The 16,857-nt window shown below is 32.4% G+C and overlaps 1 long non-coding RNA gene across 1 annotated transcript in view; it reads right to left on the bottom strand.

Annotated features, from left to right (window-relative positions):
• Positions 1-3,633: 3,633 nt before the first annotated feature.
• The window catches only part of LOC105472829 (uncharacterized), a 56,404-nt gene continuing 43,180 nt past the window's right edge, over positions 3,634-16,857 (bottom strand). The window contains exon 3 of the long non-coding RNA XR_981846.2: positions 3,634-3,651. This is a non-coding gene — a long non-coding RNA (uncharacterized lncRNA). The remainder of the gene's footprint in view (positions 3,652-16,857) is intronic.

Genomic DNA, 16,857 nt, shown 5'->3' with positions numbered 1-16,857 from the left:
CACAGTAAATCACCATGATTTTTGCCATTATTGATCTGTAGAATCAGTTACTAACTGTATCAATAGGATTCGACACCACCTATCAGGTGTCATACAGCTTCACTCCCCTGCCTAAACCATCAAATTTTCTTCTATGGGTTTACATAATTTCTCTTTGAAGGAGGTACTGAAATGTTGCATTTCATTATTTTAAAAATTACATCTAAAACTAAGCTTTTATGCCAGGGAAATCAATTGCCGTATTTTATAACTCTTCATGTTGTAAAACAATAAATGTTGTTTCCTACCACACTTACTACACAATATGCAGCATTTAGCAAATTTTAAATCATCTTCATTAGGCATACAATGGTAAGTGTAATACACACACACACACACACGCATACATATACATGCGTAAATAAAATAATGAAATTGTTTTAAATTTAATGTCCTAAAGCAGTGTATAAAATATTAAATAATTACACCTGCCTTTCATGAGAAATTCATATTTAATATATTAACACTGATAAACTCCCACTCATCCAAATAATAAAATGGAGAAAAAGTAAATATGTAATGTTTTTAAAAAGTAGATTGTTCCTATATTTTCAGCTATAATTAATTATCATATATTATGACTATAAGAATAAGGCTTTTTATTTGAATCCCAATAATATTTGGGGATCATAGGAGTGAACTGCAGGGAAGGATATATCTATGAATATCGTGAATATTTATAAAATGATATGTGTATGCACCATTGTGTCATTGTCAAAGGTGGAGTTGTTCAATAAAGAGAGCAAGTTTGTTGGTGTTTGCAAGAAGGTAGCATTTTTCACAGGATGAGTATTAGCTTACTAATTTGAGTATAGTACTAAATAGTAAGTGAGAAGACATTATTGGAAATATAAAGGTAAAAATAATCAACAAAATTGATTGAACTGGAGCTATGGGAGTATATAGAGTATCGGTGGAAAAGGGTAAAAATGTAATAAACAACATTTACAAAGTTTTTTGGGAACACCTAAACATTAATGACATGGGAAAGGTGAATCAGTATCCACAGGTGAAAAAAAATGCGTTTAGATTTTGTGTAGTCCAGCAAAAGCAGGAAAATATGTAATAATTAATTGTTTGAGAAAGGATCCAGTAAATAATCTATTAGATTTGAAATATTTTAATTTATATATTTTAGTGCTATTTTAAAGCAAGTGGCTTCTGATTTTACTTGTGAAAAGTAAGATGTTTGGAAACTCTCCTCTCATCCCTACAACAATGAATTGTCAAGAAAAATCCCCTCATGGTCTCTGGCAGGAGTGTAGGGAAGTGATCATTTAGAAATACAACCAAAATGTTCTTAACAAATGAGTACTCATCGGGGAGAATACTTTATCAGAGCCTTGTCTCACTCAGTGAGCAGGCAATTCCTGACTCCTATTCTGACTAGATTTCCTTTCCTACTTAAAGGCTGATAAAAAGCATATTTAAAATCATAGATCAGGAACACATATCCTTAAGAGACCAAGACATAATTATAAAATTATAGAACACTTTACCTCCCTTACATCTTAACACTACATCAACAAGATTTCAATATTGGATTACAGGTAAAAGGGTTGCAACGCACAGATTTTATTGTGGAAGGAGTTTTTAGGGAAGCAACAGAAGAACTAAAAATTGAAAAAACAAGGACATAGATACAGTAAGCATCAAACCTAGAACAACTTCTAGCCAGAATAACATAAAACAACAAAAGGCCTACTTATCTCAGTCCTATTACATAAACATCATACATAACTCACAAAAGATATATATATATACACACACACACACACACACACTAAGTCTAACATTAGAACTGAAGTAAGATATGACAATATTTAGAATTATGTCAGAAAATTTAAAATAACTGTGATTAATATGTTAAGGTATCTAATTAAAAAAGGGTACAAAATGCAAAATCTGATAGATAACGTATGCAGAGAAATGGGAACACTAAGAAAATACTGAGAAAATGGTTGATATCAATAACATTGTAACAGAAATGAAGAATGCCTTTGGTAAGTCATTAGTAAACTTGACACTGTAAAGAAAAGCTTTTCTGAACTTGAATATATGTCAATAGAAATTTCTCAAATTTAAATGCAAAGAGAAAAAAAAATCCAAGAACTGTGAGAAAATTCTAAAAAAAAAAAAAAGGCAGCATTTGTACAACTGGTATATACAATGGGGAGGGAAAGATAGAGCAGCAGAATTATTTAAGATCATCATGGCCAGAAATTTCCCAAAATTAATGGATGACATCAAACAGGAAGCTCTCAGAGTACCAAGCAGAAAAAATACTGTAAAATCTACACCGGGATATTACATTGCAGTTCCAAAAATAAAAGAAAAATAGAAAACATTGAGGAACAAGTAAAAGAATGACATGGATTTTTCATTTTAAAAGAACATGCAACAAAGACAGTATGGAAGAAAAGTAAAGAAAACACAATCAGGAAATTGCCTTTCAAAAATGAAAGAGAAATAAAGATTTTTCAGACAAAAATCCAAGCAAATTTGTTGACAGAGCTATCCTGAAAGAAAAGCTAAAAACAGATTTCAGAGAGAGAAAAAAATGATATAGAAGAGAAACTTGAATCTGTATAAAGTACCTAAGAGAAGGAATAGATTAAGGTAAAAGGAAATTATTACTTTTATTTCATCTAATCTAATTGACAACACTAGTTAAAAATAATAATAAGCATTGTACTGAGTAACTATATTGTCTGCCTAAGTGAAATGAATAGCAATAATATTACCAGACACAAAAGAGAAGACTTGAGAATGCTGTGTTTGAAGGTACATGCAAAACCGTGAAGTGATATAGTACTATTTTGGAGTGGACTTACATTGGTTGTAAAATTGTATTGCAAACTCTAGGAAATATATATCTCTTTTACAAAAGAAGTGAAATAGATATGCTAAGAGACAAGAGAAAATGGGATCCTAAAAAAAATGCTCTATTAATCCAGAAAGGAGTTAAAAGGCAGAGGTGGGGGTGGGGCACAACAACAAATGTAGCAAATAGAAAACAGCTACAATTGGGGCAGATTTTAGAATGAGTGATCTAAATGCCATCTAAACATCATATATTATTTTTTAATTTAAAAGAGTATTAAACAAGATCCAACTATATATCTACAAAAGTATTTCAATATAGAGATACCATTAGACTAAACATAAAATTGATGGAGAAAGATATATAATGCTAATGCTAATAAAATGTAGCATAAATATGTTAATTTTAGACAAGGAAGACTTCAGAATAAGGCAAGGTATCAGGGATAAAGAGGTTCATTACATAATGATAATAAGGGCAAATCTCAAGAAGACATAATAATGCTAAAGATATATGTACCTAATAACAAAGCGTGAAAATAATTAAGATAGTGTGGTATAAAATAATACACACATAGAGCAATGAAACGGAACATACAACTAAAACAATATGGGCACAGAAATATATTTGGGTATGAGCTTTGGAAAATGAGCAAAGACAATTCATTGGAGAAAAAAGAATCTTTACAAAAATGATGCTAAAATGATTATACATTCATATGCAGAAATAAATGAATCTAGACATAGAACTTACCTCTTACAAAAGTTAACACGAAGTTGATCTCAGACCTAAATGCAAAATGCAAAAGTATAAAACTTCTATAAGAAAACCTAGGAGAAGCTCTAGGTGACCTTGGACTTTGTAATGAATTTCTAGATATAACAGCAAATACTCTACCCCATGAAACTAAAAATTGTAAATTGCACTATTAAAATGAAAAGTTTACACTCTGTTTAGGAAACTAAAGAAAATGATAAGACAAATCATAGACTAAGGGGAAATATTTGCAAAACATAAAAGATAAAAATGTATCTCAAAAATATTCGAAGAACTCTTAAAACTCAGTAATAAAGAATCAAGCAATACAATTACACCATGGGCAAAAGGTATGAACAGACACCTAACCAGAAAAAAAAAATCCAGATTGAAAATAAGCATATGAAAATATGTTTAACGTCACTTGTCAATAAAGCATTGCAATTTAACACAGCATTAACATATTACTGCACACATATTAGATTAGCTAAAATCCAAAGAACTGACCATATTAACTGCTGTCAAGGATGTAGAGTGACATGAACTTTCATTCCTTGACATTAGGAATGTGAAATATACAGTCAATTTAGAAGATAGTGGCAGTTTCTTACAAAGATATTATGATTTGAATGTCTCTTCCAAAACTCGTATTAAAATTTAATTGCCAATGTAACAGCATTAAGAGGTGGAGCCTTTAAGAGGTGGTTAGAGGCCAGGCGCAGTGGCTCACGCTTGTAATCCCAGCACTTTGGGAGGCCGAGGCAGGTGGATCACCTGAGGTCGGGAGTTCAAGACCAGCCTGACCAACATGGAGAAACCCCGTCTCTACTAAAAATACAAAATTAGCCGGGGTGGTGGCACATGCCTGTAATCCCAGCTACTCGGGAGGCTGAGGCAGGAGAATTGCTTGAACCCAGGAGGCGGAGGTTGCGGTGAACCGAGATCGCGCCATTGCACTCCAGCCTGGGCAAAAAGAGTGAAACTCTGTCTCAAAAAAAAAAAAAAAAAAAAAAAGAGGTGGTTAGATTGTGAAGACTTTTATCTCATGAATATATTAATGCTGCCATCTTAGGAGTGAGTTATTAATTGTGGGAGTAAGCTCCTAATAAAGTGGGCTCATGAGAAAGAGGAATTTGGCCCAATTTAATCTTTCTCTCTTGCATGCTCACTTGCCTTTTCACCATGCTATAACAAAGAAGGTTCTCAGCAGATGCTAGCACCATGTTCTTGGACTTTCCAGCTTCCAAAAGTTTAGAAAATAAATTTGTTTTCTTTTCAAATTACCTAGGCCATAATATTTTGTTATAGCAACAGAAAATGAACTAAGACAAAAACCAGATATAGTGTTACTATACTCTCCAAAAATTACACTTCCAGGTATTTATTAAATTAATTTGCAAGCCTACATCTACAAAACCAATAAATATCAAAGCAAAAACAAGCAAGTAAAGACACTTTATATGAAAGTATATAGCACCTTTATTTATAATACTCCAAAATTCAGATTTACTGAAATGTCTTTCAGTAGATTAATGAATAAGCCAACTGTGGTCTATCCATTCATTCGATGGAAAGTTTTTCAGGGATAAAAATAAATGAGCTATTAAACCAAGAAAAGAATCAGTGAAACCAATGGATATTGCTAAGAGAAAAAAGCCAGTGTGTAAATGCTACATACTATACTACTCCAATTATACAGTGTTCTAGAAAAGGAAAAAAATACAGAAATGATAGAAGTATCAGTGGTTGGCATACATTCAGCAGAAAAGGAGGACGGTTGAATAGATGAAGTTCAAGAGATTTTGAAAGCAGTTAAAATAATCTGTATAATTCTTTAATATTCCATATAGGAAGTTTTGTATTTGTCAAAACTTATAAAACTATAGCACAAAGATGTATGTGACATTTAAAAGTAATTGGAAAAACGTGATCTTGGAAGGAATGCAGATTGTGACAAGAGAATATAACTGCACTTCAAATGTATAAAACAACCTCAGTGAAGGGATTGCAGGGAAAAGTTGCCATCTTACATAACTTTGGAAATGAATTTTATTGTGTAGAACATATGTACTGTTCTCTAGTTGATAAAGTTTTTCCAGTAGAGGTCTGGGTTAAAAAATCTTACATCAAAAAAACATATATACTGGAACTGAACAATTGAATTAATGGATGGCAGGTTGTGGGAGCGAGGTTTCTTACTATTGGACTAAGAATATATACATAAATACAAGCAAAAGAGTTGTCTAGAAAAGTCAATATGGTAATGGATTTGAGGTGGAGGCATCAGTATGAACTCATATTTAGCTTTTTAGCTTTATGTAAATGAATATGGTTACATAGAATTTATTGATCTCGGTTTGTGTGTGTGTCTGTGTGTATGTGTCAGTAAAGATATATATTTTCTTGCTGTATTCAGCTGAGAAGTTTTTGAAACAATGATATTTTAGGTTCAACGAGAAAGCCTGGTGCACAGATGCTGTTTTCCATATAAGAAACAATGCAACAATGAATTAGCTTGCACAATTTACATTTCTAGTTAGATATAAAATCAGGACTATACCACATTTTTTCCAGTTATGTATTATGTCTAATATATACTAATATTATTCTCTTAAAATTTGATGAAAGAAAATAAAATATAATGATTTGCTTAAAAACCTGTATTTAAAAGGAGACAGTGATTGCTAGTTGAAACTTTCAAAATCCATTTTTTATAATTCCTACTGTGTAAAGAAATCTAGAATCTATTCTAATGAGAACATATTTTCATATGCTGAATATTGCAATTAAATCAGTGTAAACCCTTTTTTCCTGTAGACAAAACTGTCTTGATTCTTAGAACTTTCTATATATCATCTTTTCCATATTTCTTATGAAATATATTTGCTCTCATGAAACACCTTAGAGTTCTTCACATTCCATTGAAGGTTATATAGCTCACAATAAAAGAAAAGAGAAACCTTCTGTTTTATGCAGCATTTTCTAGTCTCTAGTCTTTAATCCTGCAGATAAAAGGTCCAAGGGCCATAAGTATAGCTACACAATGGAAGAAAATATTTGAACATGTGTTAATGTAGGTTAGGTTATTCATCACAAAATTTAACACAGATATGGAGTAGTGAAAAGATAAAATGAGCTTTAATACTCTATAATATGCTGGAGATCATCTGATCTGGTTTGAAATGTCCTCCCATTACTTAGCTAGTTGTATGCATTAAGTATTTTATTTTATTTATATGATGCTCAATTTTTTCATCCTATAAAAGAAAATATTTCGAATCCTAGAGCACAGGTCAGCAAAATAGTACTCACCAGGCAAATCTGTCTTGCTGTCTATTTCTCTAAATGCATTCATTGAAACATAGTTGACTCCTTCTATTTACCAATTGTTTTAACTACTTTTAAACTGCAACAGCAGAGCTAAGTAGTCATAAGAAAGAGTATATATTCTAAAAGGTCTAAATTATTTGTTATCTGACTCCTTACCCCCCCCAAAAAAAAAAATGAAAACTCTGGACTCCTGGATATTTCTAAAAATAAATAGTTATTTAGACATCATGATTACAATTTTTTGTGTGTTTTAGATGATATATTTTGTAATATTTGCAAGTTTTTTTAACATAAATATATTCACACACATAACAATCTATGCCTAAATAAAATAGCAAAGTTTCTCTTGAATTGAATTGGAACCTTTCTTGTTCTTCAATTAGAAACCTCAATTCTTTTATATAATAAATTTATCTGTGAAAAAATAGATTTTAAACTCGAGGAAAATAATTATCTAAGCTTATGCATTTGGAAACCTTTATAACAGAAGACTTGCTCTTTCCCCCTAAGTTTGAGAAACATAGGTAGACATAAAAGTAAACATTATTGTACAGTTAATACAATTTCCAGAATCACCTACATTTATAGCATTTTTATATTGATTTACTTTTACAAAATATTTAAAATTTTACTGATACACTGTGAAGAATTTCAATTAATAATGAACTACTATTGCAATATTTTAAATTCAGAAATATACATATGGAAGGTTTTGGAGAAAATAAGAGCCCGTGATTCTAAATAAAGTATAGTAGGCAGGCCACAAAGCAAGTGTTAATAAATTTAAGAAGAATAACGTAATATCAGGTAAATTTTCTCTACAATATTTTGAAACTAGAGATAGGTAATAGGAGGAAAATTGGAAATCTCACAAGTATGTGGAAAGTAAACACATTCTTGAAAAACAATAGGTCAAAGAAGAAATCAAAAATAAAATCAAAATGTATCTACAGACACAAATAGAAATACAACATAGCAAAACTTTTTGGCTGCATCAAGAGCAGTTACAAGATGGAAGTACATAGCTTTTAATGTCTATATTAAGAAAAGAGAGAAGACTCAAATAAAATCATAAATGAAAAAGGAGAACTTACAACTGATAACACAGAAATACAAAGGTTCATAAAAACTACTATGAAAAATTATAATCCAATAATTGAATAACCTAGAAGAAATAAATTCTTAAAACATACTGCCTACTGAGAATGAATCATAAAGAAATAGAAAATCTGAAATAAAAATTAAGTAAGAAGATTAAAGGTTTAATAAAAATCCTTCTAACAACAACAACAAAAAATCCATGACCAAGTGGATGTTCACAGTGAATTCACAGGTTAATTCTTCCATTTAAAGAACTAACACGAATACTTTTCAAACTCTTACAAAAAATTGAAAAGGAAAGGATGCATGCAAACTCATTTTTCTGGGCTGGTATTATTCTATTACAAAGCAACATAAGGATACTACAAAAAAAAGAGAAAGTTATAAATTGATATCCTTGATGAACACAGATGCAATATACCTCAACAAAATGATAGCAATCAGAGGCAGACGAATTCCTAGACAGATAGTGATGGGTCCCTGGCAAAACTCAACCTTCAAGCCAGCAACGTCTTGAAGCCTGAAAACCAAACTACCAATTCCGGATAGAGTCTGCAGACTGGAATGAGAACTTATATTCCCTCTCAACTCCTGATTGGTCTCAGGCCAAGGTCCTGGCCAAGTCTTCACTTCAGCCCCTGCTTGGTTCTTGTTTCTGAAAGGCGCCTTTTCTAAGCCTACCCATAAACCAATCAGCACTCATTTCCCCATTCTAAGCCCATAAAAATCCTGGACTCAGCCTCGCAGCTGGCAACCCTCTTTCAGGTATTCTCTCACTGCTGAGAGCTTTCTTTCTGTCGCTTGATAAAATTCTACTCTGCCTCATGCACTCTCTGGTTTCCATGTCCCTCATTATTCTGGGTTGTGATACGAGAGCTCAGAACTGGCCGAAATGTGGGAGTGAAAAGATGGTAACACTCCCTCCTGCTTGCTGAACTATGGGAGTGGAAGAACTGTAACACTCCCTCTCACTTGTCAAACCAGGGGAGTGAAGAAGTCACAACTACTAGGAAACTCAATTCAAAAAAATTATTACAAGGTAATGTACCATGATAAAGTGGGATATATCTGTGAAATTTAAGGATGGTTCAACATATGTAAATCAATAAATAAGATACACCTGTTTAACAGAATGGATAATAAAAGTAATCGTCTCAATAGACACAGAAAAAACATTCAAAATTCAAAAATCTTTTATGGAAAAAAAAAACTCAGCAAGTTATTTTTAAAAGGAATGTACTTCAACTTAATAAAGGCCACAATGACAAGCTCACAACAAGCATCATACCTAATGGTGAACAGCCAGAAGCTTTCTTCAAAAATCAAGAGCAAGGCAAGTATGCCCACTCTCACCACCTCTATTCAACATAGTACAGAAAGTCTTAGAGCAACTGGGCGAGAAAAAAAAAAAAATAAAAGACATTCAAATCAGAAAGGAAGAAGCTAAATGTTCTCAGTTTGCAAAGCGTATTATTTTAAATATCAAAAATTCTAAACACACTACCAAAATACTTTTAGAACCAATAAAATAATTCATAAAATAGAAGGATAAAAAGTCATCATAAAAATATGTTGTTTTTCTATACATAACAGCAAACTATCCAAAACAGAAATTAAGAAAACAATCCTATTTCTAATAGCATCAATAAAACAATAAAATATTTAGAAACACATTTAACCACCAAAGTGAAAGATCTGTGAACTGAAAACTATGAAAAATGATGAAAGAAATTTAAGAAAACAAAAATTAATGGAAAGTTATTCTGTGTACATGGACTCGAAGAATTGATAATGTTATAATGTCTGTATTACCCAAAGCAATCTACAGATTCAATGCAATCCCTATCCAAACTGTAACAGCATTTTTCACAAAAATAGAAAAAGCAATTCTAAAACATTTGTGGAACCACAAAAGACCATGAATAGCTAAAGCATCTTGAATAAAGAAACAAAACTGGAGAAACATCCTCACTTTAAACTATATTACAAAGTGATAATAATCAAAACAGTATGGTTCTGACTTAAGAACAGATACATAGACCAATAGAACAAAATAGAAACAAAGCCTCCCCTCATATATGGTAAATTAATCTTTGACAAGGGTACCAAGAAAACCAAATGGGAAAATGATAGTCTCTTCAATGAATTATGCCAGGGAAATTGGATAGCTACTTACCAAAGAACAAAATTGTGCCCCTATCTTATACCGTACACAGAAATGAATTGAAATGGATTAAAAAATTAAATGTAAAAACTCATTGAAGCCTTGGCAATTTTTTTAATATGACATCAAATGCACAGGCAACAAAACAAAAATAAACAAATGAACTACATCAAATGAAAAGGCTTCTGCACAGCAAAGGAAACAATGAAGTAAAAAGACAGCCTACACAATGAGACAGAGTATTTTCAAACCATATATGGGGCTAATATATTATAAACCATATAATAGGGGCAAACCATATAATAAGGGGCAAATATACCATGTAATAGAGACAAAATAAATGATACAATGGGGGTAAACCATGATAAGGAGCTAATATTTAAAATATATATGACATACATAAAACTCAACAGCGATAAGGTAATTTACCTGATTGAAAATGGTGTGGGGTGCCAGCAGCAAAGGTGGATGGAGAAAAGGGACACATTGGTCAATGGGCACAGAGTTTCAGTTACATGTAAGTAATACATTTTGGTATTTATTGGAAAACATGGTGACTATGGTTAATAATGAAGTCTTATACATTTCAAAGTAGTAAAACAGAGGATTTTAAGTGTTTTCACCACAAAGAAATGATAAATATTTGAGGCGATGAAAGTTAAAAAAAAAAGCAGGGGCAAAGGACCTGAGTTGACATTTTTCCAGAGAAGACATACAAATAACCAACAAATGCGAGAAATGTTGCTCAACATCACTAATCATCAGGGAAATGCAAATCAAAAGCACAGGACATCACCTCACACCTGTTAGGATTGTTATTACCAAAAAGACAAGAAATTACAAATATTGTCTAGAGTGCGGAGAAAAGAGAACCCTTATACACTGTTGTTGGTAATGTAAATTATCACAGCTATTATGAAAAACAATATTGAGTTTCCTCAAAAAAATAAAGAATAGAATATTCATGTAATCCAGCAATACACTTTCTAGGTATATATACAAAGGCAATGAAGTTAGTAACAAGATGAGCTATGTGCACTACCATGCTCATTATTCGCAATAGGCAAAATATGGAAACATGTCTGTCAATGTATGAATACATTTTTAAAATTGTACACACACACACATGCAAAATGGAATATTATTCACCATTTAAAATGAAGAAAATCCTGTAATTTATAACGACGTGAATGAAACTGGAGAAAGTTACGCTAAGTGAAAAAAGTCAGAAAAGATAAACACTGTATGAGCTCAGTTATGTATCGAATCTAAAATAGTCAAACTCACAAATAGAATGATGTTGCCAGTGGCTAAGGTGTGCGGGAAATTGGGAGATTTTGCTCAAAACAGTACAAAATTTCAGTAATAAGACTAATCAGTTTGGAGGATCTATTGTATATTATGGTTACTATAGTTAATTAATAATGCATTTTATATATGAAATTTGCTAGGAGACTGGCTCTCAAGTGTTCTCACAACACGTGCACACACATAAAAGTAAAAGTATGTGAGCTGATAGATGCATTTATCAGTTTGATTGTGGTAGTCACTTCACAAAGTAAAAATATACCGAATCATTTGATACAGCTTAAAATATGTACTTTTTTTTTTTTTTACTTTTAATTACACTTCAGTAAAGCTAGAAAAAAAAGGATGCCATAAGCAAAATAAAGGTCACACCAAAACTGGAAGGAAATAAAAAACAATATAGCTTTATATAAAACTAAATAGTGTCACATTGGTAACGTCCGAGTCTTGGTATGATTCATAGCAAGGTAGTGTCATATATCACAAGAACAAAACTGAATACAAGATACAGCTGTGCTATCAGCTTTGACTTCTGTTAGTGATGTCTCTGCAATGGAAGCATGAGTATCAGTTACAAATTTTCTTATGACAATTGTTTTTCAGATATTGTAACAGTAGGATTTTGTTTTTTATTGCTAGTCAAACCCAGGCTTATGCAAAACATGTAAATTAGCCATGATGTAAATTTTAGTGCTTAATGTATTCAAGCACAAAGCCTTTCCCAAAACAAATTATTTTACTCTTTTGCTGAAATAGATGTAGCTATTTTTTTAATCAGGTGCAGCTTGCATACTTGCATGTGATATATTTCCATTGTGATAGAAGAAAGTATATATTAACACATTCAAGCTTTAATGCTTACTTTTTTCTAAAATTTGTATGAATCAATCAAAGAAAACATGATGAAGTTCTCAGAGACCTTATGCCAGGGTCATATATATGTAAAGTGGCCAGCACACTGTCTGATGCTCATTAGATACGTGTTTCAATCTCCTATTCTCATCAATCCTTAACTCTAGGATTTACATTCTAGGTATTCTAGGAGGAAGGGAAATGCAACAATATTATCTTTTTTTTTTTTTTTTTTTTTTTTTTTTTTTTTTTTGCCTCATAGACAGAACACCCTATTCTTAATTCCTGAACAATCTCATTTACACCTAAGGTTTTAGCTTCCATCTCTAGCCTGGTAACAATCAACTTTCTAATTTCAGCCTTTATCTCTTTTATTCACTTATCTTTTAAAGATTTATTATATGGATATTTGAGGCTTTGGGGCAATGCTGGGCAGATAATAGAGTGGTCCACAAAGCAAATGCAGCCTCTATTTTCATGGACATTATATCCATTTAGGGTAATGAGAAAATAAGCAGAATGAGGATTTCAGCTGTGAACGTGGTATGGTGATGTGTATCAGACATCTCAGTGGAAAAGACAAGCAGAATGTTTGCTATAACTCTGCTTAATTCCACTTGGTATTAAGTGTATTGCCACCACAACTGCAACATGGCCAGACTCAAGCCTGTTACTGCTTGACCTAGTTCCCTCCCAATCTAATTTTCTCTTCTCACAATCTTGGAGAATAGCACCTCTCTTCATTCAATCAACTGCGAAACCTGGATATCATTCTAGGCCTGCTATTTACTCTGCTCCTCACATCTAGCCAGTTACTCAGTCTGCTAATTCTAACTTCTTTTGCCATTACATTTAATGGCAAAAACTGCAATTCCTTTTACACCTACCTAATATATCCATCTATAACCTGGAGTACTATGAGAGACTACAGTGACCTTTCTGGATTCTTTCAGGATTCTTCACTGGGCTCTTCAAAGGGTCTTTCTCCAACGCATGTTTAGACAGATCACTTGCCCATATGAAATGTGAATAATCACTACTTTAGACATCAGATACTAACTCCAGAGAATGGGATGTAATCCCTTCCATCATCTGACCCCTGGTTCTATCTCTAAACACATTCTTCAAATGGCTGTATCTAGAAATTTGTACTTCGGCTACACTAAAGTCATTTTAATTCCCTAAACTTCAGAATGCTACATAAATTTACTTGGATTGTGAACTGTTTTCTTTGCCTTGACTATCCCTACGATCTTTACTTGACTCACCTCAAATATTGTTCTCTCATTGATTTCTTTCCTACCTCCTAATAATCATAAATCATATGTGAATTCACTCTACAGCACACTTGCTTCAATTTGTTTTTATTTATTATTATTATTATTATTATTATTATTATTTTGGTCTCAAGGAATAGTGACTAATGGGTTTTGTTATTTGGATTGCATAATACTAAATAAGGAAGAGGCAGCTCTTATGCCTATTCCAGAACATGACTCATAGTGAGCCTGGCCTCAAAGAGATTAACAGTGCAGCTACTTCTGGCTTTCAAAGCAACTATAGCAACTGCACAACCAGATCCCATGAAATACCATTTTTCGTGGTCTGCATGACCCAACTATATCCTGCATGCTCTTTTTTCTTTTCACAACTTAATTCACTTGCAACTTCTGTGCATCGCTGCACAACACTTTCCCCGCATTGCTTTAATTTGCACCTGGCTCATCAGGGCATTCTGCTTTCACTGCTTCCTCATAGTCTGTTTGCTATAACTCCAGCAACACACTGCTATCATATATCTGTTTCTTAGTTTGGAAAAACATTGTGAATGATTAAGCTACATCATTTTGTAAGAAAGGTGATAGAGTCCACATATGTAATTGGGCAGTCTTCAGATTAATTGCTCTTGATTGTTTATTCTGATGCTATGATGACATGTTTAAAATTGAGACTATCTAGTTAAAGGAGTAGTGGATCAAAAACTTTACATTAGGAAGGTGTATGTATGAGGTTGAGATTAATTCAAAACATTTTAACTTTTAATCATTATTATGTACACTTTTATTTTCTAATTACCAATATACTTCTACCTAAATGTTGATCTCACCACCATGCATACCGCCAAAGACATACATATCCCTTTCTTAAGAAAAAGTGAGGAATGTGTAATGATATAAAGTGTCACAGCCATTCCAAGTGTTTTTAGTTTTAGAGCCCCCAAAATTCAAGTCATATTCACCATTTTCATAGCTCATAGCTTCGTAGCTCATATGAATTATATTTAGACATTTTCTAATTTTTGGCAGCCTATGAAATAAATAGTGAATGTTAACACCAATAACACTACCATATAAAATAATTGGAAAAGAGCAGCAAGGCTGCAGAAGCACTTCCTTTTTAAGGAAGGAGAGAAAGGACGGCTTACAGCACAAAGCTCTGGCTGCCTCTCTAAAATAACCATCTGTTAAGATAAAGTATCTCGTAAGGCAGTTAATTACATGGGCTTTCTCTCTTTTTCCTTCCTTCCTCCCTCTCTTGTTTTCTTCTTTTTGGTTTATTCATTTGTTTTTGGTATGTGTGTGTGTGTGTGCGCATGTGCGTGTGTGTATGTGTGTGTTTTGCAGTAGATTAAGTTCTTAGATAAAACATCTGACTTTTTAGGATTCTGCCTGCTGGAGAGCTACTCTGTAAGACAATGTTTCTCCATAGAATTTCACTTATGCCTGAGGCTGGCATTTTTCGTTCTGAGACCTTAGGTTGGTCTGATGAGCAGTGGGTCGCTTTGGATTTACTTCAGCGCAAACTAATGATCATCAAATGTAACTGGATGTGACTGTATCAATATTTATAGAGTTAGATCACTCTCATAAAGAATAGAATTTATCTAGGCAGCAGTTGTTTCACTGATTGTACCAGAAAAATTTCTCTTTGAAGCTGCCCTGTTTAACCTACCCTCATTTGACATCCCTGACCTCAAAATGCCCGTGCTACTCAGAATCCAAACAGATGGCAAGGTGGTTTCCCACCCTTCAGGGACATATGCTCCATAATTGTCTTTATTTTTCTAACTCAAAACCCTGCCGAGGATTCTGCACCATGGGGAGGCAAATTCCTCAATGTTCTTAGTATAAATCCTTAAGTACGAAAATCTACATACATGATATCTTTTATCCAGTGATGGGACAGAATTTTCAATATATCCATAAACTTAGTAATGTATCCACTTTCTGGTCTGATCATTATGACCATAAAAGAGAAGATATGCATTAATTGATATAAAATTGGCCATTGAGGATGCTGCCCATGTAGAATAGGGGAGGGAATAATGAATGGTTTTCCTTAGAAGGTGATGTGGGTAAAAAACAAATAAAGAATGTTATCGCCAGTTTGGCTTTATAAAGCTTATGGTTAGGGCCATTTTGTTGTTATGTTATATTTACATTCTTTCAAAGTTCCTGGTTTATGTTCAACTCACAACTCTATAGTGTTAAATACATTAATAATAAAGAAGAAACAAAAAATGTGTTGCATTTTTCATAGGGACTCTCATGATACTAAGCAGTGATTGTCGTGAATACAAAAACAGGAAACTAGCTCTTACAAGTATTTATTATTATTTTATAAGTATTTACAAGTATACTATGTAAAAATTAAACAATTTTCCCAAAGATTTGAAATACTGAATCCAGACACTAGCTACCCAAAGAAAAAAATAATAAGACTTGTAAAACTCTTCCTTACTTTAGTAGCTAAATTTGTCCTATTATATATTTGACCAAATAGCATGTGTTCTGATCTGTCTATTAAGCATAAAAACAAAAGTTTAAAAATAATTATTTGGGATCCATTCATAACACTCTTCACTTTGTGTGGTCTTGTAAATACATATAAAAATATAATACAAATGATACTTTTTAAATAGTGGCATATTGATTAAAAAAATTGGACATAATTTTATAACACTTCTGTTTCTCACATTTTTACAGCACTTTAAACATTTTGTTTATACTATGTGTTAATTCTTTTAGGATAAGAATATATTTTAGATAGAGATAAAGAATGTATTCTATATAGAATATATTTTAGGATAAAAATATAAGACTATAATTCTTTTAGGATAAGAATATGTATGATACAAGTGTGAGATGGGCAGGCTGGAAGACAACTAAAGTCAACTGATACAGCTAAGTTAGAAACATTATGTGTATGTTGCAAATAAAAAACAGAAACATATGTACATTTCCCCAACTAAATCTACAAAGTTATATCTATTATTTTTGCCTTGTTTGATTTTCAATAGACAGAGTTCTCTACATCCGTTAATATAAAGACATGTATTACAAATCAAGGGAACACAGACGCAATTCACATTAATGCTTTTTATAATGAACTAAAATCTGTCCAAAATTAGACATGAGATCTAGAATCCCGGAATACAGCACAATAATTGTAAAGAAGACTGAAAAAGATATACTTCTAGGGG

This window comes from Macaca nemestrina, chromosome 4 (assembly GCF_043159975.1).
Source record: "Macaca nemestrina isolate mMacNem1 chromosome 4, mMacNem.hap1, whole genome shotgun sequence".
Classification (NCBI taxonomy): Eukaryota; Metazoa; Chordata; class Mammalia; order Primates; family Cercopithecidae; genus Macaca; species Macaca nemestrina.
The sequence above is the reverse complement of the archived record's forward strand: the minus strand, read 5'-3'. Positions and strand labels throughout refer to the sequence as shown.